The sequence below is a fragment of the Pinus tabuliformis genome, chromosome 6 (assembly GCF_031772625.1).
Source record: "Pinus tabuliformis cultivar Carrire ecotype Pingquan chromosome 6, CPIR1, whole genome shotgun sequence".
Lineage (NCBI taxonomy): Eukaryota > Viridiplantae > Streptophyta > Pinopsida > Pinales > Pinaceae > Pinus > Pinus tabuliformis.
Genome location: NC_142292.1, coordinates 1,992,285,191 through 1,992,309,299, shown reverse-complemented (window position 1 = coordinate 1,992,309,299; position 24,109 = coordinate 1,992,285,191). Strand labels below are relative to the sequence as shown.

The following is a 24,109-nucleotide window of genomic DNA, read 5'->3' as shown; positions in this document are numbered from 1 at the left end:
AGAACTCGCTCTTCAGCCTTAACAGAGCACGCATAGAAGACAAAACACCATATTTGTATTGAGGAGGCTAAGGTCATTGCGAAAGTTTCTCATTTCCATCACCGTAAATTTAGGGAAGCCATAGAAATTGAGAAGAGGCCTAACAATCTTAATAGGGATGATGGCTGGAAGATTAGTAGTTGTTGGGTTCCTGCCCTCTCCTCCTAGTTTCCTTTTCTTTTTCCTTGTCAAATTCCCCATGGTTCCTTTTTTATCCTCTTTTTTCTATCTTTTCATTCCCTTCATGCTCTTATGGTCTCTTAGTATATATTATTTTATATTGTTTTAGTTAGGTATATTTATTTTATTATTCGTTAAATATATATTTATTTATTCATTTTTATTATTTTTATTTATTTATTTTTAATCTCCATTCCTTCCAAATTAATATAAATAATAATAAAACATAATAAAAAATGTTCATTTGACAACTGAGTTGGTTAGTTATTTAATTGATAATATAACTATTAATTATTTTATATTTTTCCCTTTGACCATTAGTTTGAATCTAATATTTATTTAGTTTATATCTATCTATCTATATATATATATATATATATATATATATATATATATATATATATTAGATTTATTAATAAATAAATAATAATAAATGAATAAATAAAAATAAAATAAAATCAAACTAATTCAAATCAGACTAATTTAAATATTTTTAATTAAAAATGGTTTCTCAATGTAATATTTTTCTCATTATTCTTAACCTAGTCAAATATAGCTGTTTTATAGCCGTTTCCTTTTAGCCATTAGAATGCCCATCTCCCTATTTAACTTACAGCTATGATCTGATCCTTCATCTTGTCCTGATGATTAACCACACTGGTTAGTTCGAAACGCGTCGACCGAATTTTTCTGATGTGATTTCTTCAAAAAATATTTATTTTTCACACAAGGTTTTATCCAAAACCTTACAAAGTTGAAGAAAATGTCTAAACAGTGAGCACACAACAAAAGGGTACAGGACGAGCATTCCCCACAACAGATAGAATCTGATTTATCTGTCTTTGAAAATGATCAGGGAGGATTATTTACTTATAATGATCACAAGGAAAAGATCACATCCCTATACTCTGCTAGAGGGAAAATACTTAAGGACCGTGAAGAAGTTTGGTGATTAAGAAGCAGGGCTATATGGATGAAGGATGCGGATGCAAATACCAAATTCTATCATAAATTTGCCAACAGGAGGAAAGCGATCAATACTATTTGGCAACTTTAGAACGAACAGGGACAGGTTGTCAACACATTTCAACAACTGGCTGAGCTGGCAACCTCTCATTTCAAACGTATATATAGTACCCCGCGGGAAGCAAACCTGGCAGACATCATAAGAGTGGCTCAACTTTTTCCAAGGTTTGTAGATCATGAGGAGGAAGGGGACCTGACCAAAGCAGTTACTCTGGAAGAGTTGGAGGCCACCCTGAAGTGGTTTAAAAAAGACAAAAGTCCAGGACCTGATGGATGGTCAATAGAGTTCTACTTAGCTTTCTTTGACATCATTGGTGAAGATCTGCTAAAAGTAGTTAAGGATACCAGAATCAGTGGGAATATAGCAGCATCCATCAAGTCTACCTTCATAGCACTCATCCCGAAAACAGATAATTTGGTCTCATATGAAGAATACCACCCTACCTCACTCTGCAACTGCATATACAAGATTATTGCAAAGATCACTGCCAACAGGATGCGGCCCATTCTTTCCAACCACATCTCACTGGAACAATTTGCTTTCTTATAAGATCGACAGATCCATGAGGCAGTGAGCACTGCACAAGAAGTATTACATACTCTACATACCAGGAGATGCAAAGGTATGATTCTGAAAGTTGATTTATCCAAGGCTTTTGACAGAGTAAATTGGTTATACATTAGAATGCTTTTAACCCATCTGGGTTTTCGATACATATTCATCAAATGGATTATGAGTTGTATAACTAACATCCCCTTCAGAATTCTAGTACAAGTTAAAACCCCTAGGCTACAAGATTGCGGATTGGACTTGGCTCATTTCAAAGATGGAAAAAAGACTCAATATCTGGTACCTCAAATATCTATCGTGTTCTGGGCGACTCACACTTATCAAGAGCGTCCTAGAAGCCACACCAGTTTATTGAATGTCTCTGACTTGGATACCCAGGGGTATCCTCACCAGGATTCAATCCCTCTGCTACAGATTTCTCTGGAAGGGTAGCATGCAAGGCAAGACTTTTGCTTGGGTAAATTGGGATGCCATTAATTTGCCAAATAAGTGGGGGGGACGGGGCTTAAAAAGCTTGATGATTTCTCATCTTCCCTGGCTGCTAAACTTGGTTGGCACCTGGTAACAACAGACAGTCTATGGTCAAAGGTTACTGTTGCAAAATATATTGCCCCATCACACATTATGGATTGGATTAGGAGATCACACAGATGTACATCTAGGATTTCTATCATCTGGAAGGCGGTTATAAAGGCCTTAGACCCTATTAGAGTGGGTATAACTTGGAGAATACACTCAGGAAATAAAGTGCGCATTGGTATTGATCCATGGATTGGCTACGGGAACATGCATAGACTACCTCTTGAACTCATACATCACCTACAAATTCAAAATACCACTCACATAGCCCATATTGCAAATGATGATAATACCACTTTCCTTCAATAGGCCTGTAAAACTGCGCTGCATCTTCATATACCTCCTTAATGGGCTCAGATATGGGAGGCTTATACACAGGCACTTACAGAGGCTCACATACGCATCACTGAAGGAGATGATGAGGTTATTTGGGCCCTATCTAAATCTGGGAGATACTCCCCCAAAGATGGCTACTTGGTCCTGTCTGAACCTTGAAGACCTTAGATCATTGCAGAATGGTGGAGGAATCTATGGAAACTAAAGGCCCCTCCCAGGTTTCGGATGCTAATGTGGACAATCTTGTAGAATAAAATACCTACATGCGATAACCTTCTTAAGCGAGCACAATGTGGCCCTCACTGGTGTCACCTTTGCAGAAGTGAAAATGAATTTGTTCAACACCTTTTCCTCGACTGCACAGAAGCCTGAAAATTGTGGGATATCATTATTCCAGCTGCTGTTCCATCGAGTACATGGGCAGGCTTATCCATTATTAAGGCTTGATAGACCTAGTATACATCTGCAACTACGCATAAGCATCGCAATCTGCCCCTTTTGATATGCTGAGCTATTTGGATCGCCTGAAACCACATAAGTTTTCAGAACCAACCATCGCGCTGGACTATTATTGCTGCCAAGGTTCTGGTCGACTACATTCTTATTCCAGATGACCCACCCCCAAGGAGGCCCAGGAATATTGTACCTGAACGTATAGATGATAGCAAGCCATGGGCTTATTTTGACGAGGCCGCACAAGAGACTAGGTGCGGTGGATCAACCATCATCATTCTTACAACATTCTCATGGGTTTCAGAAGAGGCACAGATAACTTTGTAGAACTACTAGCTGCAAAACACCTCATACATTTTGCTTTGGAGAAAAATATCAGAGACATACAACTATTTGGGGACTCCAAAATCATATGTGATTGGCTAAATAGAACATCTAGTTGCTCTTCTTTTTCTTTGAGTCATATATTGGATGAAACTCTGAGATTGATTACATCTTTTGACTCCTTCACATGTAAACACATATTCAGGGAGCGGAACGGGGTTGTTGACAACCTATCCAAAGAAGCTACGATCAGGGAGTCGAGCATCTAGATGATCCGTGAACTACACGATGGTGAACACTACCAATATTATCACCGACCGTTTATGGACATAATAAATTAATTTTCTGTTGGCATATAAACATTATCATTTTGTGTATATATATCTATTGCATGAAGAACTTCACAGTTTTTATATATTGTAGTTTTTTACAGTTCTATATATTGGTCATAATACATTAATTTTCTGTTGGCATATAAACATTATCATTTTGTGTATATATATCTATTGCATGAAGAACTTCACAGTTTTTATATATTGTAGTTTTTTACAGTTCTATATATTGGTCATAATACATTAATTTTCTGTTGGCATATAAACATTATCATTTTGTGTATATATCTATTGCATGAAGAGCTTCACAGTTTTTATATATTGTAGTTTTTTACAGGTCTATATATATTGCTGCCTCCCTGTGTGGATCAAGGAAACAATTTTTTGAACACTGTTGATGATGAGAGTTAAGTTTTTTGAAAATGATCTGAATATGCATTTATGCATCTGCAAAATGTAATTTATTTTTATTAATAAAATTACGATTTTTCCCAAGAGAAAAAAAAAAATATATATATATATATATATAGAACCCAAATCAACAATTTTTTTTTATAAATTATGTTTTATTTTATGTCTGTATAGATAGAAAGCATTTCAAATAAACCTTTTGAGTTCCCAACGTAATTGAAAAAAGAGATTTTAAAGGACTTTTTATTTAAACTCTTTACCAAATAAGATAATGCTAAACTTTCTTAAAATGATGTCAAACTTATCCTAAGATGATGTTAAACTTATGATGTGTCAAACTTATCATCATATTATGCAAATTTAAAATTACGCATAAATATAGCGTAAATATAGCATAAATATATAAGAGTTATAATAGGAATAAATATATAATAATTATAATATAAATAAATTAATAATGGAAATTATTTATTATCTATATATGTAAATTTTAAATATTGAAATAATGAAATAGCAATAATGAATCAATCTATTTCCAAATTTAAATAATAAAGTAATTCAATCTACACATTGATATATATATATATAATTTAACCATGAAAAATATACATGATAACTGAATTGAAAACGAATTTAACCACTACTTGGATCCCAGTTTTACTGCATGTTTTACTTATCTCGAGAAATAACCACGTCACTGCTGCTGGCCGCATAAATCTCGTCAGTCTGGTGAGCAGTTTTAGATCTCTCAAGCGATTGCATTACAGGAACTCAAATATCATGGATTGCGATGGATTTGAGGCTATAATTGTATTTGGATTTTTCTAATTTTAGTATTTAGTGACTCTGTTATCTTAATGGCTAAACTTAGTGATTGACACTCCCTGGTTGCAAGCTTCTGCATGTTGCCTATCTTAGTGCTGGTTTACTATAAAGCTGGTTTAACATAAATCTAGTTTATATTATATTAAGGTGCCGGAACGAGTCGCATTGGATTGTGGGAAGATAGTAATGGAGGGTGCTGTTATGAGAGCTGCCTCTGTGGCGAACGCCACTGCCCAGAGCAACTCAACATGTGTGAAATTGATGAAGACGTCGTCCAATGGAGTATGGCAAGGTGATAATCCCATGGACTTTGCATTCCCGTTGCTTATAATCCAGATTTGTCTAGTGCTTCTCGTCACAAGAACGCTGGCTTTTCTGTTGAAGCCCTTGAGGCAGCCTCGCGTCATAGCAGAAATTATTGTAAGTATTTTCCTGAATTCTTCGATCTGTATTCTCTGCGGCTCCATGCGTTGATTTTTGTGTTAAATTTCCTTTTCTGATGACTTTTGTGTTAAATTTCCATTTCTGATGATTTTTGTGTTTTTTTTGGCTTCCGCGCTTAAAGTCTTCTTTAATTTTCTGTTTGGAATGTTAAAGCTCCTGTGGGAAATCGTTTCTTGGTTCGTTGATACATTGAAAAGATATCTTCAATAGTGAGATTCAAAGACCGATGAATTCGGCCTAATTATCTACTGAAGATAGCCATTTGTCATTCTGTGCATGTTTCTTAGATCATGAAACCCTTTAACCCCGTTTTCTGCATCTGTTTACATGTAACTTGTGGTTTTGGGAATAATCAGTAATAGAATGCATGACTCAATATTTACATTACCATCAATTTTATATATCTAGAGTATATAATGGCGCGTTTACGTTTCTTAGTCGCCAGAAACCCTCTAGCACTGTTCCTTGTTTCGTGCCCGTTTAACACATTATTTTGTGGCTGCGGAAAGAATCAGTAATTGAATGCATGTCTAGATATTTAGTAACACTGCTAAGTAAGAGGCCGGCCGTTCCATATAGCCCTATAAATAAGGGCCTGTGACTACTCGGCCTGGCGTAACTGTTATGATAGCTTCTGCTAATCAACACTGGAACGCTAGGGGCAACCATGTTATTTTTTTAGATCCAAACTATGCTGGGAACAGTTATAGCTCCTATTTTTCACTGATGCTCACAGCTTGTGACCGTTTACTCCTAAAGTGAATCGTGTTAGCCCTTTGTGGGGGTGTTGATCGCACTCGTAACCGTGTTCGTATTCTCTCTCAGAATGGATTCAGTCCTGTGTCGGCTGTTGATGGTCGAATTTGTTTAAACTTGGTTGCGGAAACAATTTGTAATGGAATGCATGACTTTATATTTATCGGGCAATATTTGTCACATTTCTCTTTGGATGTAAGGCAAATAGATTGTGTCAGTCCTTTGTGATGTCTTGGTTGTTGAAGCTGTCAAAACTTGGACAGGCTAGGAATTGAATCTAGAACTCTGAAGCCAAAGTCATAGATGTAGAGCTTTGATAATTCCCTAGCCCCTTAACCAAATTGTACAGGCAATGGAATCCAGGACCTACTCCCAGCTAGCAAGCTGTCCTACCACTGAGCCACATGCCTGTTTTGAGAGCCAATCTTGTTCGGATGTGGGTTGATAATCCAACATTATTTCTCATGCAGGTCAACAAATCAATATGCCAAATAGATTGTGTCAGTCCTTTGTTATGTCTTGGTTGTTGAATTTGTCAAAACTTGGACAGGCTAGGAATTAAATCCAGAATTCTCAAGCCACAGTCACACGTATAGATGTAGAGCTTTGAGAATTACCTAGCCAATTAACCAACTTGTACTGGCAAAGGAGTCCAGGACCAACTCCCAGCTAACAAGCTGTCCTAACACTGAGCTACTACATGCCTGTTTTGTGACATCCAATCTTGCTCCGAGTGTTAGTTGATAATCCAACATTATTTCTTAGTCAGGTCAACACACCAATATACCGTGTTGCATGTGTTGCATGTGTTGTAGAAATGCAATGTGAGGAAATTAGGTTTCTTGGTTCCGTTCTGATCTGCCTTTTGGTGAATTTGCTGCTCATCTTGAAGTTTCTTAAATCTCTTTTCTTTTTCTTTGTTTCCTTTTGAAAGTGCAGCATATATTTCATTAAAAATCAATGTTGAAATCAACACCTTTCCTGCCTTTTTCTTTGTTCCCTCCTGATCTGCCTCTCGGTGAATTTGCTGCTCATCTTGAAGTTTCTTAAACCCCTGTTCCTTTTCTTTTTGAAAATGCAGCATATATTTCCAAAAAAGTCAGTAAACACGTACATCGAGATCAACATATCTAAAAGTCCAAAGAATGGGCAGAATAATTCCCAGCCAACAGAGGCTGGGAGTGCCAGCATATCTGCTTTGGATCCAAGTGGCAAAGAGTCTATCTGAAAGGAGATGGTTCCTCCACAATGACTTGGTTTCGTTGCATGTCTGACGACTATCGTTCAGAATGTTTTACTGATTCTTTCATAGGTGCTGATTGTGTATCCTCCACAGCTAACATTAATTGACTGTTTTCAACTTGCCTAAAGGCTAAAATTGATACATATTTTATCCTGGTGCTTGAAATTTCTGGAGATTTAACTCTGTAATTTTTTAAACATCCAATGTTTCAAGTGGACACTCCACCTGTTATTCAGGAATTATGAGTGGAATTATTGGCATTTGTCCTGTTTTGATTCGCGAGTCTTATGTTCTTCAGACACTATTTCCACTTCTCTGTCCCTTTTCATTGGAGAAAATTGATGTTGGGAAAAGCCAAAACATCTAAAACAACAGCTCAAGTGTTAGAGATATTTCAAACAGCAATCAGAGAGCCAGACTATCCTGAAATATGATTCTCATTATTTAGTATCTTGCTCTATGTCTTTCCAGTAAGAAACTATGCTTTTGTCAAAGAAGCATCCAGGTACTATTTAAGACCAATTCACATAACATAAATATGTTTTGATTTAAAGCAGCTCACGACATTGTGCTTGAAACGAGGCCCCACTTTTTATGCCTCAAGCCCTCTAGCCTTGGCTTAAAACTATGGCTCTCTAGCCTCATCAAGAGACAGTGTTTCCATGGTTAGTTTAAAACATTAATATAGTCCTGTATGGTTTACAGATATGAGGACTGAGCTTGCTATAGACAAACTAGGGATGGATGGAGAAAGTTGAGATCTTGCTTCTCAAGGACATCTTGCTATAGACAAACTAGTAATCGATGGAGAGAGTTTAGATCTTGCTTCTCAAGCGCATCTTGCTATAGACTAACTAGGCATGAATGGAGAAAGTTTATATCTTACTCCTCAAGTGCATCATCTGATGTAAATGTAAAGTGGCCCAACCCATTATTCATGCGGATTTTAGATTCCACCCCTTTCACCTTGATGCTATCTTTTGTCTAGTCTCTTTCCTACATAGAGTTAGGACCTTTAGGGACTCTACCTTTGAGAGAGAGAGGTACCCTTACCTTGCACACTGTTCCTCAAAGGCTCTTGCCTCATATTGCCACAATGGTTGTACATGAGGTTGGTTTTCAGAGGCCTCTCAGCTTCTGTAGTCAATGACCATCCCCTTAAAGTGCCTTTCTAGATGCACCCGGCCATCTCTTGTTGACTAGGTAGGATCTGAATCAGGTTAGCCGAGAGGACATCTATAGATTATATATCTAGGTCTCTTGGATCTCACCTTCAAAGAGCCTAGGTCTGAAGATGTCTTTCTACCTAAAGCATTTTTTAGAGTTATGGGATTGCATCATCATCCATCCCTCATACAGGTGGAGACATTGGATGCATTCACTCAGGATCCCTTTGGTCCAGCTCCAAGTTAGCTCTCATAGACTCCATGTTGAGACTGATCATCATATTCCCTAACCAAATAGAATCTGCCAAATGTGTCACTTATAGGAGCTAGATATAGAGGTGCACTGCATCTTTAGGTGCCCCGTCTACTATGAGAATATATGACAATACCAACCTTTATATGGACTCAGGGAGCTACCTCTCCACTTTCTTCCAATATTGCAATCAAAGATGCCTATCCCTCTTCACTAGGCAGATATTTAGCCACAGATCTCAGTTCTTGCATGCACCACCCTGCCATGGGGACTGTTAGGAGGATCACCTCATACTTTCATGTTGCTCTAACAGATAGAGCCTAGTGGTATCAAGAGAGAAGTAGAGATATAGAGTACTTCAAAACATAGAATGATGAGACCTTTGATCTTCCCTCAATCTTCCTCCCAGGGAGATGGACTGACATCCTTGAGGCCAGTTCAAATGTGTCCGACCAAACATCCTCATTGTCATCCTCATAGTGACAGATGGGCCAGCTCTCAACAGCTCCAAAGCAAGGTGAATCCTGCCTGTCAGATTAGCTCCTAGCTTTAGCTAAGAAACCATGGATCTATCTGGAGTTACTTTCCTTCAACCTCAGATGATAGGAGAACAAGGTTCCCATGCTCTCATTTCCCTTTTAGGTTAGTACAGTCAGATCCCTCCATGGTGTTTGTGGACTCTCACAGCGAGCCAATGACCCATTTATCCCCCTGCCCTCACTCATCAGGCCCAGGAGATCTTGACATCATTGACTTCATCCTCAGATCTCTCTCTCTCAACATTAAGATGTCCAGTTTTCTGGTCTTGGACTCTCACTTTGTATCACCGCGTGTAGAATACTGTTATCTATATCTTTTGGTGTTGATTATACCTAGTGATTATCTTAGTTAGATACTTATCTATTACACACTTTTTCTTTAGCTTTCCTTTTATTGATTTCAGCATTATCTATGACACACTTTTGCTTTAGCTTTCATTATATTGCTTTCAGCATTACCTAGTAATTGCTTTTGGACTCTCACATTGTATTCACACTGTTATATCTTTTAATCCCATCGTCCTAATTTTGTGATCATCTGTTGCACATCAATAAAAATATCTTATTTTAACTACTGAACTTGTATATCCATAAATAGGAAGTGAGAGGTGCTGTTTTTGCACATATTCACAAACGAGACTCGTACATGGTCCCATCTCATGCTGGGAAGACAGAAAACAAAATGACTGAGCATTAAAGTTACCATATTTTTCCAAAGCAGCAACAATTATGGTCAATGTTAGAATAAAAAAGAATGGGCAAATAGCAATTTAAGAATAAGAAAAGTACTAACTGCATTCACTTGTTTGAGAAGATATGTACATTTCCGTGATTCTGTATATGCATGGTAATTGAGGCATAGATGGTTGCCTAAACATAAATATGTACATGTCTGTGACTCTGTGTAAGCATGGTAATTGAGGCATAGATGGTTGCCTAAGCATAGTTTTTAGGCACAAGTGTTGCAACTGAGGAACCGTAAGAACAGGTTTATCTTCCTATTTAGAAGTCCACAAAAGTGCTGAACCTTGGCCTTGTTAAACATCTTCATGAAATAACAAAGATTGAATGATCAGTTTTTTAAACCCCTCAATAGCATCTTAAGAAAGTTCTAGCTGATTAGGAGAATCCTACAGGAACTACGACAAATATTGAGAGGCAGCATTAGATCAAAACAGCGGTCATTAGTACCAACCTTTTTGTGAAGTGCATACGCATGCTTAGATAGATGAATAGGAGAGTAGGTGTGGCAAATTAAATTTAGAGTTTGAGGATCAAGGATAATTCAGGAGTATTTAAGAGCTGAGAAGAAGAGTGACCTCGAGGAAAGAAACTGATAATAAAAAAAGGAAGTCAACCCTAACAACATCATTTACGAGTAGCATAAGGCCTAGAAACATATGCCTACTAACTACTAGGTTATTGGCTTCTTAATGCAATTGAAATTTGAGATTCAATTTCTTGCCATGTAGGAACTTTTTCCAGAAAAACGCATGAAGAAATGACAAACTAGGGGAACGAGAATGGAGCACGGTGAACTTTGATTATCAATCACAGAGAAGGTTAGTCCTTTAAGTTGGTGGAGGAAATGGATATATCTGGAACGAACAAAGTTCGTTCTTCAAGTTAAATACTCCAGAAGACTTGGAATATGTCGATATCCATTGAGGATACAAGAATATATATAAAATGTATGAATGATAATGATGATAAAATTGAGAGTGAGGGGCTTGCTTATATACCAAGCAGGTGTCCCATTATGAACGGTCATGTCTCCTTAGACATGTCTCTTTGTTTAACTAATTATTATTTATTTACATATTATTATAATTATGTATAGATAATAAATAATAAACATAATAATATTCATAACAATATCCGTCTTTAATTACAGTCAGAGGCATTGTCCTCAAGATTGAGAAGAAGGTTAGAAGTAAATGACATGCTTGGCTTGTGTCTGAACATGATGAATTGGGGTCTCTCCCTCAGTATCTGTACTACTTGTCTTATTTCTGTATTATTATCAATGTTGCTGACATCATGTCGGTGAAAATATCACTGAGGTCCAGAAAAGAAAAGTATCATAAGTAGCTTGAAAATATCACCAAATATTGCAGAATATTGGCAAAATAAAAATAAAAAATTACAAAATAAGCCAAAAAAAATTAGCCACATTCCATGGACATGCGATAATTTTGATTGTTACTCTATTATTTGCTTACTCATGATTTTGAAGTTCTACCAGCTTTTCTCCATCATTTTGTCTATGCAAACAATCTTTTCATTCCAACGGGGTTTTGACTATTAAACCTCCAACATGACATTTACTACGTAAATTTTCTTCTTCTATGTTTTTGAACGCCTATGTTACTAGTTTTTTAATATTCTCAATTTTTGGCAAAGAACTGAATTATATCCCTTGACTGGAACCATCTCCACAATTCTGTAGTTTCCCGTAATAGTTTTTAGCTTACATGTGTTTTGACATTACAGAGTAGGAGAGACTAGTCATGCTAATCAACTTCTTGAAGATGAAACTAGTCATGCATTCCGAGTATTTCCAAAGTGTTTCGTTTCCTATTATTATTTGGCTTCAAAGTATTTCCAAGTATCTCTGAAGTAGGTTTGTTATAAATCAGTTAAGCTTTCACAGCTTGTGGAATTGTCCGGATTCCATACTGCTCTTGCATTATAGTTGTGTTGAAGGTTTTTGCAGGTCTGGCATTCCGGGTAAGACCATTACCCGTTATCAGGGAAAGAAAACATGCTATCAAGGAATGATTGAGAACAATGAAGAGAATGGAAATAAATAGGCATAGTTAGGGATGGCCACAGCATCATTATCAATCATTCCTCAATCGCATGTTTACCTGAAAGGTCAGACCTGAAAAAACATTAACACAACCATGATCCAAAAGAAATATGGACATGTTTGTTTTTGGCATGAAGGAATTTCACAAGGGTATTGATCCTTTTGAATCACTCATACTAGTTGTTACTGATGGAGATTCTTATAAAAAATAGTCAAGTCATCATCCAGAACATTGAATGGATTGTTAAAGTATAGTTTTATGACTTGTCTGTGTTGGTTGTTGTCAATACAGGGTGGGATTCTTCTTGGACCATCGGCTCTTGGGCGCAGTGAAGCTTACTTGAACAGAATGTTCCCAAGAGCAGCACTCCTGTTTTTGAATCTGTTGGAAATATTGGGCTTCTTTTCTTTCTGTTTTTGGTTGGGTTGGAACTAGATTTCCAAGCAATCAAGCGAACTGGAAGGAAGTCATTAGCAATTGCAGCAGCTGGAATTAGTTTACCATTTGTAGCTGGGATTGGGATTGCTTATGTTCTAAGGGCAACGATTTCTAAGGATGTGGGCTATGGACAGTTCCTTGTCTTCATGGGTGTATCTCTGTCTATCACTGCGTTCCCTGTGCTTGCCAGGATACTTGCAGAACTCAAGCTTCTCACAACAGATGTGGGGCAGATGGCTATGTCTGCAGCTGCTGTAAACGATGTGGTTGCCTGGATTCTTCTGGCCCTTGCTATTGCTCTTTCAAACTCAGGCAAGAGCCCGGTCATAGCAGTCTATGTTCTTCTTTGTGGAATAGCATTTGTGATTTTCATGATGGCCATAGTGAAACGCGCAATGACCTGGATTGGCCATCGTTCACCTGACAATGAACCAGTGAGTGAGACATATGTTTGTCTTACTCTTGTTGGAGTCCTGGCAGCTGGATTTGCAACTGACGCAATAGGGATTCATGCAATCTTTGGAGCTTTTGTGTTTGGATTGACAATTCCAAAAGATGGCCCATTCGCAAGGATGCTGACTGAAAAGATTGAAGACTTTGTATCATCCTTGCTGCTACCACTTTACTTTGCCTCTAGTGGTTTGAAGACCAATGTTGCAACTATTCATGGAGCGACATCTTGGGGTCTGCTTGTCTTGGTAATTACTACTGCTTGTGCTGGGAAGATTCTGGGAACATTTTTGGTTGCAATAGCCCACAAGGTGGAGTTTCGTGAATCATTGACCCTCGGTTTTTTGATGAACACCAAAGGCTTAGTAGAGCTAATTGTCCTCAACATTGGAAAGGACAGGAAGGTAAAACCCCAATTTATTAATAATTTTTTTGTCTTAAAATTTAACGCTGTTTTTTTTTTCAAATATTATTTTCATTTGTTGAATAAATTATTTAGTAATGGTTGGTTGAATGGTGATTATGCTTGCTCGTTTGTCCTTCTCCTCTCTTTCTTTTTGTTGCTGAAATGTCAAAAAATTCCTGTCTAACAGTACTCTTACTACCAGGAAAGATGGCTTTTCAATCTGAATTTGCGATTCCATTCTTGCAATCCAAATAATATCTTACCAAAATTGCCAGCATCAAATATTAACCAAGTAAAACTTGTAATAGAAAGAGCAGCGGTAACAGAACATGATACATGAGACACATTAGGTATTGTGACTTAGCGGGATGGTGTGTTCACTTAAGCCACCGCTCTCTCTTCACTGTCCTTGATAGAGAAGCTATCCTCAACTGTTATGGCACACTATGATATCAGATGAGGAAACTAAAAACAGGCATACCGTTCACAGCCAGTGATGGGTTGTTATGTCTATATACAGTATTCGAATTTATTGAAGTTCATTCTCAAAATGGATAAAAGCATGAGAGTAACACATGATTGCCCAGCTATCTGTGTTTGCTGAAGTGGGAGAACTGTTCATTCCTTCCCATGCCCTGTATCATGAACCTGAGATTTTTCTGACTGCAAAGATTCATTTGGAATTAATGGTTGAGGATCCTGGCCAGTGATACGCTGCGCAATTAGTGCTTTGAGCACAAGATAGTAGCTCGTCCCTCTCATATCTGTCCATCAGTTATTCAGGCGTTTTACTTTTCAGTTAGCCTCATCACTGATGTTGGCTAATCGATCAGCCACCATGCTGCCCTTGCCTTGTACATGGAAAAACTCGACAGTGGAACAGGCCTTCACATGATATTTTATGTATTCCATTGTTAACACCAGTCTCCAATTGGTGTTCTCGGATACTCTTCATCCCACATGGAAGGGATCTAAGTATTCGAGTCCACTCAATCTCTAGCTCTGAAATTTTCAGCATCCTCCCATATTGCAGGGCCTCTTATTTCTGTTAAATTATTATTAGTTTTTCCAGTATTATGGGCATAGACATACAGAGCACCATCTTTTCCCAGTATGATCCCTGAGGTTATCTTTTGGAGCTTCTTTTACTTTTAGATTCTGCGATGAATGAATTGCGTATTAATTGCCTATCACGTATTTCTTTAACAGAGCAATATATTTGATCCGTGATTTCCATTTCTTCTGGACAAGAGTATCATTTCCTTGTTTGTTTTGTTTTAACAGGTGCTGAATGACGAAACATTTGCAATCCTTGTATTGATGGCTCTGGTCACGACATTCATCACGACCCCAATAGTAATGGCCATATACAAACCAGCAAGGAAACAAGTCCCATACAAGCACAGAAAGATACAAAGAGATAAACCAGATGAGTTGAGAATTGTAGCCTGTGTACATGGTTCGAGGAACATCCCAGCCATGATAAACCTAATAGAGGCCTCCAGAGGGGTTGGAAAATATGCCCTGCGCCTCTACATTATGCACCTAGTGGAGTTGTCCGAAAGGTCTTCTGCCATCATGATGGTTCACAAGGCAAGGAAAAATGGTCTCCCGTTTTGGAACCACAACCGATCAGAAGAAGACCAGATTGTGGTTGCATTCGAGGCGTACGGACAGCTGAGCAAAGTGGCGGTCAGACCCATGATAGCAATCTCTCAATTTCAGGACATGCATGAGGATATCTGCAAAATTGCGGACCAGAAACGGGCCGCCATGATCGTCCTCCCTTTCCACAAATACCAGCGCGTTGATGGTGTCCTGGAGTCTGTGAACCTAGGATTCAGGACGGTGAACGAGAAGATATTGAAGAACTCACCCTGCTCAGTCGGCATCCTGGTGGATAGGGGCCTCGGGGGTCAGTCCCAGTTGGCCCCTTCCAATGTAGACCATAACATTGCGGTTCTCTTCTTTAGAGGTCCAGATGATCGTGAGGCTCTGGTGTTTGGAAGAAGAATGGCAGAGCATCCAGGCATTGCGCTCACAGTCATAAGGTTCCTGCCTGGAACAGAATTCAACCACACTCTCGTCAACCTTACTCCTCTGCCCGCCCATGAGCGTGAGACACAACAACAGTACAAATTTTCCACTGCAGAAATGAACAGAGAGCATGAGAGTATTCTGGATGAAGATGCCTTAGTCCCTATCACGAAGAAAACCCACTCATCTGATGGTAGTGATGCGGGGAAACCCATTGTGTATGAAGAGCAGGTGATCAGCAACACGGTGCATTCAGTTCTGGCAATTGCGAAGAACAACAAGTACGACCTGTTTTTGGTGGGCAGGGGGCGTTTTCCATCCCCGCTAGTGGCAGACTTGGCGGATCAAACTGCGGACTGTCCAGAACTAGGCCCAATTGGGGATTTGCTGGCCTCACCAACTGTTCCAATCAGTGCATCAATATTAGTGATTCAGCAACATGATGATATTCATACTGATGAAGTGCCCTTCTCAAAAAACGTTGACTCGACAAGCGCTGTCAGCGTTTAATCTGCCCGAGTCTCCTCACATATGACAGGGTATGATCGGTTAGGCTTGATAACTTTCACTTTAGTTTATCTTCCGGACTATTTCCATACAAATAACAATGTCTCGAAAAATACTCTTGACTTTATTATTTTCAATTGGTCTTTTACAATATCCCGGTGGATCCACCTCTAAGATAGCGTCTTAAAAGTTTCACGTACTTCCTCTCTAACCCAATGAAACTATCACGTAACTAAACACGAACTATAAAAGACATTTTCAAGCAGATCCATAAAGTAACCAATCGTTCTGCTAACAGCTGACTAATAACTGGGCGTAACCCTGCTAACTACTAGACATGAATTAATACGGTGGTATCCCCTCAGCTAGGCTATACAAGAGGGTATATAAGTAGGGGTATTGCTCTGATTTATGGCTTTCTCAATATGGAATGAGCATGGTTTCCACTGTCTGCTCTCTTAATATGGAATGAACATGGTGTCCACTGTCTGCTTCTGATATATAGTAAGCCTACTTTGCAGGTCCCAAGTTAGCTGTTGACCTCAAGGATCATACTGGGAAAAGATGGTGCTCTACTGAAGGATCTGCTGGCGACAATGCTGTGAAACATATACATTCAGCAGTGCTGCATCATGCAACATTCCCACTGCCAGCAATCGTGGTCGATACTTTTAAACCCACCTCAACGGGATTAATTTTGATGATAAAGACCAGGCATTCTTACCTAACTTAGAAAGAAAGCCCTTGCTGCTTCTCAGACAGTGATGGAAGAATATTGTACATATTCTGATGGAGTTTTCTACCATCTGAATATATTTTCTTCTTGCTCTTGATTCTGACATTTTCGTCCTATGTACTTGCTGGCATTTCTCTTGGATTCTCTTACCAGACAGTCTGTGCTATCAGTAAAAATAGATGTAAATATAGTATTATTTAGTTGAACTATCTACGTATTGTGATGGCATGCATGAATACATGGGTCAGTTTGTGGTTAAGATTCATTTCAAAATTTGGAATAATACAATTTCAGCATGGGAAACTAGATTGTAAAATCACGGTTCTGGTAAAGAAACTGAGCAAAATTGTATAACTTTGTATTTTCAGACTCACAGGATGCTGGTCGGCCTAAAACTATCTAGGTGGACTCCCCCACTGCTTATCTGATGGACAATTTCTGTTTTCAGTCACTTTTAATTATATTTACAATCTTGTTATCTGGTTAGAATTAGTATAAGTCCCCCTAAGCAGTAAGCTAAAAGTATATGATAGCTATATTTGGTATTTGATAGGTTTTGTGACATGGTTCCAAGTTTTTGAGTCGTAAAAAAAGCAGCATACGACTAGGTACAGGAAAACATTTATTTTCTGTACTGTTATGATATTTCAGCCGCCCAAGTTCCAACTTACCTCCAACTTACCAAAAAAGAAAAGAAAAAACAATATCAGATTTGTATGCATATGTTGACGAAAGGAATGCTAAACGTACAACTTGCCTATTTTTGGATGAATGTTTTTATGGTATCATTAATTCAAAAGAATAGATAGATAGGTAAATAGTTGACATTGTCCTAAGATCGATAACACAGAAAGTATGCATTTTGATTTATAAACTATTCTACTATACAATAACTTAATGTCCAATACTAATATCAATAGAGCTTCTATGCATTGTAACTAATGGTGTTTGTATTCTACCATAGTATGTGATGTTCATGCAAACTTAGGCATTTGCTGTCATATAAGTTATATTTCATTGATGTGGGAAAGAAGAAAAATGTTTCGGAATTGCCTTTACTGTGATTTTGGTTGATATTTGCTTCTCTATAATGTGTAATTTTTTTTAATATTACACATTATAATATTAAATACTAATATTGTTTAGTTCATCTATATCTGCGGCATAATTCTCAGAATAGTAATATTTCTCTATATGTTATTACCTCAAATAATATATAAAACAAGATAATTTATTAATGTTCAACAAATATCGAAAATCGAAAAGCTTATTAATGAAACCATGAAGTACACTTCGTTATAACAGTGTGTGAGAGGTGCACTAAGCTACTCGGAATGCATAATTAAATAGATACAAATAGAAAATGCTTCCTCATCTTCCAAGTAACATTGTTATTGTTGATTCTGAAGCATGTGGGACAATATTGTGATTTTTTTTTAATGGGCAATTATGTGTATAATTTACAAGTTTATTCTTAAACTCTTGTCCTATGCTTTATAGTGCTGGTACATTATCTATCTTTTTGTTAATTTGCATGGTATTTTATTTTGCTAAGCCATGGTTGTTAAAGCTACAATTAGCAAAATTTGAATAAAATGATATGAACTATTAAATCATTTTAGAGTGAAATAACTTATTTGTATATATATCATTGTTATACCAAGTTTGTAGGACATTGGGATGTGAGAGTAGGAAACATCTAAGGGATATCTGAAAGAATCCTAAAATTCTAGGGAACATGTGGAAGCACCTCCAAATTTTAATGATTGTCATAAGTGATGTAACATATCATAATTGACATGTGTAATGGTGTAACATAAAATACTAGTCATAATTCAAAACTTATCTATCACCATTGTATTTCTCATTATATTTAAAAGATTATAGATCTAAGTCGGATAACTAATCTAAGAACTAGTCAAAATGTCAAATGATCACCACTACATGAGGCATTAATGCTTCACTAGTCTCTGCATCTAATGACTGCATATAGGAATAAAAACCAACCATGAGAATCCTACTATCGCATTTGAATCTCTTACATTATGAAGATTACTCAATAGCACATGAGCCAACCAAAGATGTGTTTCATTAGGTCTCTTCCCTTCATCTATTTGTGCATTAGGTTTACGTTCATCTATTTGTGCATTAAGTTTACAATTGTTTTGTTTTTACTCTGCTTGTTTGTCTTTTTTCCTTAGAATGATGGACTTTGGTCAAAAGGGAATGTGGGAGCATCTCATTTTTTGAGGGGATTTACCTTGCTACCTTTGTTTGCATCTCCCCCAAAATAGGATGTAGGAAAATGTCCCTCTTAGAGTGTTAATTTGGCAGCTTAGGAATAAATTCCCTTTATTGGACAAAATTCTTCATCTAGAGAGAGACCCAAAATTGCCACTTGAAGCATTCAATTTGGTTAAGTAAAACTAATTTTTTTATAAAAAAACCCCCAATGGCACAAAATTTAAGGTAGACCTAAAGAGGCTAATTAGCCCTCCTCCAATGCCTATAAATAGAAGTTGAGGTACCTCTTTGGAGACATTATCATCAAGCATCTCTCTATTCTCAAGTTAGTTTGTACAATCTGAAAATTGTAGGGTTCTCTTCACACGTGCGAAGGGGGGAGTCTTCTTTTATATTATGCTTTCGGAGACTTTGACCAACGTTGACCTTGATGTTTTGGGCATGTTTTGACTTCGATCTTTTGGGAGAATTTTGCTTTTGCTAGGCCGCATTGATTGGCATAAGAACTAAGGCGTTCTAGGCACTTTGACCAGCGTTGATCGCAGGCTTGATTGCTGACTTTGACCACAAGAAATCTCTTTCTTGATCAAGTTTGACCGCTTGATCGCGGGCTTGATTGTAGATTTTGACCACATGAAATCTCTTCGTTGACTAGGTTTGACCGCTTGGATTAGGATTCTTTTGACCTCTATTTGACCAGCATTGAAGGCCGAGTTTGTGGATTGTTGACCGAGCTCTTAGAGGATTGTTTTGACTATTGACTTTGAGTGGTTAGGGCACACTTTGATTGTTGTTGACCTAGATAGAATTGCTAACTTTGAAATTTAACTAGAATTGACTTTTGAGGCTCATCATTGGTTGGATATTGGTTTGCCTATTTGGATAGTCGAAGGTTGATTTTGACTCATTGTTGAATTGGATTATTGTACTCCCCATCATTATATCCTCCTCATCATATGCCATAGCCTCTTTGACCTCGTCCTCTTCCCTCGAAGGATGGCGATTCTTTGAATTGATTGGTAGCCTGAGTATGATAGACAACATGGTAATTAGGTTTACTTTTTCTGTTAAGTGGACATCCTTTGGTGGAATGGACATTGTCGTCACAGATAGTGCACCACTTCGTTTTGGAGTTCCGTAGATTGTACGAGCAATATTTAGTTGAGCTGTTAGAGGCAACTTGGTAGATGTCACAATACATGTCAAACTATATCCTTCGAACATGTTGGTTGAAACAATCTACAAATTTACATGTATATTTAGTATGTCCTTCCAAGTGTTAACGAGTACACTAAATATGACTCTTTTGGAATGACGATTTCATTATAGTGCTTTGTAAATTGTCTAGTTTATCTTCAATTCTATTATTAATCAATGAGATAGTCCACTAACCTTCTTGGAACTCTGTGGAACATCACGAATCTCGGAAATGAGCTTCTCTAGATAGTCCACTAGTGTTCTATGTTGTCTATACTAGATAAAGGCAGAAAATTAGTTTTTAATTCATTTAGAAAGAGATCATTTTTATTTCGATCAAATATTAAGTTCTTTTGGCTATAAGTATTATTTTCTATGGGAACTCTATGAAATTAGAGAAGCTAGTTTCCGAGATTCGTGATGTTCAAGCTAGACGCGATGGAGTTTGTTCAGGGTGTGCCAGTGGAAAGAAGACAAAGGGACCATTCCCCTCTAGCGAGAACAAGACTAATGACATTCTCCAACTCATTCATTATGACCTTTGTGGACCTATGCCTATGCATTCTCTTGGTGGCCATCTCTACTACATAACCTTTATCGATGATTTCTTGAGGAAGACATGGATATACTACTTGAAGAATAAGGATGAGGCCTTTGATATGTTCAAAGGATTTCAAGGCTTTGATCGAAAATCAAACAAGGAAGAAATCCAAGGTCTTTAGCTCTGACAATGGTGGAGAATATACATCAAATAGTTTGTTGACTTTTGCAAACAAGCTGGAATCAAGAAGGAAATTGTTGTGCCCTATAATCCCGAAGAAAATGAAGTGGCGGAAAGAAAGAATAGGTCCATTGTGGAAGCTGCTTGAGCTATGCTCCATGATCAAAATATGTCGAAGTTCCTTTGGGGAGAAGCAACAAATACATCGGTATATGTTCAAAACAAGGTCTCTCATTAAGCTTTGAACAACAAGACTCCTGAAGAAGTATTCATAGGTGTGAAGCCCGACATTGGACATCTCAGGATATGTGGCTACCTTGTATATTTTCATGTGCTGAAGGATAAGAGGAACAAGTTGTTAGCCACTGGAAGGAAAGGTATGTTTGTTGGGTACTATGGAAATTCTAAAGCATTTATAATATATATACCTGGTCAAATGAAGATTGAATTTATCAAGGATGTAACTTTCGATGAAGATGTTTCCCTTGGAAAAGCAAGGGACCCTCCTCCACCTCCTCCTCCTGAGAAGAAGAATGATGATATGGATATACTAGAAGGTCCTTATGTTCCTGAATCTAAAAAGGACATTGTTGATGATCCTGTTAGCCTCCCGCTGCAGCAGGTTAATCATCTTTCATGATCGACATTTTTACATGCCAAATATGTCATACTTTGCTTGCTGCAATGCTCCATATTTGCTACAGATGGCCAGAGAAGTATCCATGAGAGTGTGCTAGTCTAAATGCCACTGCTGTGTTCCATTTTTGATGGGTTGATCCATTTTTGATGAGTTTTCAGCTAAGGGAGGTCCAAACAACTTAATCTTGGCTTCCCTAGGTTTCAATTTCCTGTTGTAAAATATAAAGAATGAACATCTGTCCAAACAGCTTAATCTGAGCCCCTAGATGCAATAAGTGTAGTTGTAGATAGGAGCACAAGCAAGAAGAAAAGAATGAAAAGCTGGGTATGCTAGTTCAAGTGCACCCAAACCAAAAAGAAGAGAAAATGCTAGGTGAGTAGGTCGGGTAGGTAGCTTTGTGGTTGCAAAATCATGGCTTGTGATCCATCTCATATTGTCAAGTGTTATATCTATCATATCACAAGTTGAAGACAGTTGTTCAGTTGGAGGACTTCAAGTGAGGCATGTCTAACTCCCCTTTTTCCTCTTTCCCCAAATCACTTACTAACTTCCCCCAAAGAGGTCAAGATCTGCTTGATACCTCTTAGATTCATCATTCTCCATATCATTTGCCTTGGTGGAGATCTGCTTCACTCAAGGAATGCTTACACTTCTTCTATCAGTCATTTTCCCCATTGATAGCCTAAGACATCATACTTAGCGCTTGTTCTCATCTTTGTCATGTTAACTACTAACTTTATTATGTAGCTCCCTATCTATTTCCCCTTCCCCTACTAAAACTATGTATATAACTCCCCTATATACTTATCCCTCCCCCTGGTTGAAAAATAACCATATGCATCCTTGGGAATTGCTAAGTTTATCTGAAACTCAGCAAGAACCCTCATTGGCCCCTCAAACCATCTTCTCATGCATTTTGGACACTTTCCAATGCATAGAACCCTTCATCCCCCCTAACTATCTCCCAAGTGCATAAGGACTCATTCCTTTGCATAATTCCCCTTCACATGTTTAAAAATCACCCCTTTGACCTTGGTTTGCCTTTATAAGGCATGAAACCCTCTTTGGCCACTAAACCCCTCTCAAAACCACATCACTTTCCTCCTAAGTGCCTTTGGACTTCTTCCAAGGCATAAGAATATGCAAACCATGCAAAAACCATGAGAAACCTTCAAAAAATGATAAAATCCTCCCTTTTTTGGCTATCGGACCCCTTCCGATGCCTTAGAATCCAAGCAAAAGCATAAAGGTTACCCCCTCCGAATTCAAAAGACTTGCATTTTTGAATAAGTAATGGCTCCGATGAGAAATGGGTCCTTTGGGTCCCCCTCCGATGCGATATCGCTATCGGGAGGGGGCAATCATATGTTCAAACACCATATATAACTCCTCCGAATTCATGTTTCCTTTGCATTTTAATAAAATGCATGCCCCGATGAGAAAAGGATCTATTTCATCCCCCTCCGATGCGATATCGCTATCGGGAGGGGGCAGTGGCATATATAAGCGAAATGGCTAAGTCTCAAGGCATGGGGCATAATGCCGATGGGCCGGACCCGAAAACATATAAAGTGGACTGGTAAAAGCATATCGGGTCTGCCACATTTCGGCGTTTCTATGTGGCAGCCCCATGACCCCGCCGATAGCGAATTGCCGAATTAATCACAACCATCCATTTTTGGGCCCCAAATCAACGGCCCATATGTAATCGGCGGTCACCCCATGTATATGGCTCCGACCAGCGGAGCCGAAATAAAATTAAGGCGCGGCGTATAAAGGATTTCGGGTCCGTAAGGGGGCGTTGCACAGTGAAAAGGGAAGGCTCCGACGGGGCGGAGCCGAAATATAATAAACTGCAGCATATATAGATTTCGGGTCCGCTAACCCTTTTTTATTAAATCCGCCGATTGACATCGCCGATGGGTCAGACCCGATTCAAATAAAGAAAGGGCCTATAAGCATTTTGGGTCTGCGCTTTCGGCGATTGTTTATGTGCCGCCCCCCGGTCCGCCCCGATGCGATTTAGCGCCGGCCGTCGGATCGTTGTTGGGTCCCTATAATACTAGTAATTACCCCATTACTATTGTAGTTATACCCTTTATTTATATTGTTGTGCCCCCATTGCCCCCATATTGTTATTAATGTGCCCATAGAATCCCTCTATTGTTATTTTTGTGGCTTTATATTATTATTGTTAGGTCAGCTGGATTATATTGTGACTCCATAGACTCCTATATATAGAAAGGAGGTTTTGTCATTTGAATCATCAAAGAATTGTTCATTTATGTAATGTAAAGGAGGTTGCCCCCTCAAACAGGCTGAATTCTAAGGCGTTGATCTATCTTTTCTATCTTTTCTTGAGCTGGTTTCATAACATTTGGTATCAGAGCTTTGGATTCTAGGGTTTCGCTGCTCCAAACAGGTCATCGTGGCATTTTCGCTA

General features: G+C 38.2%; 1 pseudogene across 1 annotated transcript; it reads left to right on the top strand.

The window, feature by feature from the left end:
* The first annotated feature begins 4,879 nt into the window (after positions 1-4,879).
* On the top strand, positions 4,880-16,677 carry LOC149267228 (cation/H(+) antiporter 19-like; annotated as a pseudogene). The gene is made up of 5 exons (XR_016260673.1): positions 4,880-4,980; positions 5,224-5,496; positions 12,582-13,582; positions 14,869-16,160; positions 16,650-16,677. The product of XR_016260673.1 is annotated as a cation/H(+) antiporter 19-like (transcript).
* Positions 16,678-24,109: the final 7,432 nt, after the last annotated feature.